Source organism: Nicotiana attenuata, unplaced genomic scaffold (genome assembly GCF_001879085.1).
Source record: "Nicotiana attenuata strain UT unplaced genomic scaffold, NIATTr2, whole genome shotgun sequence".
NCBI lineage: Eukaryota > Viridiplantae > Streptophyta > Magnoliopsida > Solanales > Solanaceae > Nicotiana > Nicotiana attenuata.
The window spans coordinates 115944-118114 of NW_017672641.1; the positions used below are offsets into that span (position 1 = coordinate 115944).

General features: G+C 32.6%; 1 long non-coding RNA gene across 1 annotated transcript; it reads left to right on the forward strand.

The window, feature by feature from the left end:
• Window positions 1–209: 209 nt before the first annotated feature.
• LOC109213936 lies at window positions 210–852 on the forward strand. The gene is made up of 2 exons (XR_002066090.1): window positions 210–365; window positions 519–852. It is a non-coding gene; the product is annotated as an uncharacterized LOC109213936 (long non-coding RNA).
• The last annotated feature ends 1319 nt before the right edge of the window (window positions 853–2171 follow it).

A 2171-nucleotide genomic window follows, 5' to 3' on the forward strand; every position in this document is an offset into this window, starting at 1 on the left:
AAATTCGACCCCATACAATATAGTGTAACGCTTTAACTTTATATTTTTAATTTTACTCTTAATATGATTTTATGGCCAGAGAATATTATTCTTTTTTTAAATTTCCTACTCAATTAAATATGTTCATATGAAATGAAGTGGAAGGACAACAAATTTACGCCAGTGAGACGTGGTGGCCTGGTGTCGACAGATAGAAAGTCTATCTGTGACCTCAAAACCTTGTAGTATCTAACATGGTTCTTGATGTATAAATGGATATATATGTTCAATCTGATTGACCCTTTGACAACAGAAAGATTGTCCTTTGGACTGCCTAATCATTTCTCCAAGGGACAATCTCCCCTTCTATTGACATCATGATCTTAGTAAGTATTCTGTTACCTTGATTCCCTCTCCTATCTATGTTATCATTTGTTTAAACTACTATATAGCCACCAACTTTGTTGTTTCTTCATCCAAGATCATAGCTACGTGATATAAGTGCATCACTATTTTTATTTCCTTTTACTATGTTGAAGGTGGATGCAGTGGCAGAGCCATATGTATTCAAGAGGTGTCTCGGAAAATTATTGAAAAGGAAACCAAGGTAAAAACTACAAAAAATTATTGAATTAGTGTTAGATGTTATGAATTTGGCAAAAACCTGTGGTACGTGGAAACGTTTGTGTTATGTGGCTGGAAAAGTTTCTATCACGTTTTCAGCTTGCTGGATCATTGCAGTTTACGTGTTAAAAGGATCTAACGGGAAGATCTTACATCTTTCCAAGTTGCAGGGACAAATATGACGTACATAGAAAAACGTCTTTTAGAGTAAGTATGGGTGAAATTCAAAAATAGCCAGATTCACAAGTACGTAATTGAAAAATAGCCATAATTTTAAAGTATATGAAATTTAGTCATTTTCCATGTAAAGATAAATTTGAACGAAAATATTGTTGAAAATTCGGAAAATATTCATGCATAATATATTGGAGTTGGAATTTTTTACATGTGAACTTCCAGTATATTATGCTGGAACTTTTCGTGTTGTAGTAAAATAGTGGCTATTTCTCAACGACTTTGCAAACGCTGATTATTTTTTAATTATCAATCCGAAAACTGGCTAGCCCGTGCTTTGTGAAGTATCGATGTGGCACAAAGATCCAAGTCGCAACATTAGATTAAACGAATAGGAGTAGTAACTTAGAAAATATTTGCTTTCTCTTATTTGAAGTGACTTTTTTTAGTTAGCCAAGAAAAAGTCTTTATATATTTAGAAATAATTTATATTTTTTTTCTTTTTACCTTTAATAAAATAATTTATAGACAAATACCTATAATTTATTTCAAATTTATTTGTTTATTTCAACGAATCATTCGCACAATTTACACCACCTACTATCACCAGAAATTTAAGAAAATAGTCCACCAAAGGCATAAAAGGAGAATTTAAGGACAAGTCTTCTTTACTAACTTGAAGGCATCGCGATATATCACCTCACTACTTTATTATTTAAGCATTGAATACGTCCGTTTAATTAGGGATAATGTGAGATTAAGAACACCTATATAGTATTAAAATGAAATGGATCTGAATAGATTGGAATGAGTATTCTCCTAGCTGGCCCACATATGCCGGTATAGTTGATAGATTGAGTGTTGTGTTGTCCGAACTGTGCTAATATATGTCTAGCACGGGGGCGAAGCTACAGTTTCATTTATGAGATCCGTGGAATTCAGTAGCTTTGATTCATACATTATATGTGTATATCAAATTGAGCACATTTGCCCTTCGTTAATTCTTTAGCTCATATATGCCCTTACCGTCATATAGTTGGTTCATATATGCCCTTTTTAAAACGGAGTCCACCCAAACTAATCAGCTCTTTCGTTACTTGTACTAAAATGTATTACAAACACAATTTCCTTTTTATTAGTACTTTTTTTTTCTTTACCTTTCTCTTTTCTTTCTTCTTTTTTCTTTTCTTCTCTTTTTTTCCTTTTTCTTTCTCCCATATCCGAGTTCCTCCATTGCTGATGCCTTTTCAATTTTCGTCACCAATTTAATTTGACGAAACTCATGAATTTCTGCTAATTTTACTATCACAAAACCCACAAGTTCTTCTGACCTGAAGGATATGAAAATTATCAGAGAAATTTTTCGGTGGTGTTAATTTGATGAAGGTAGGATA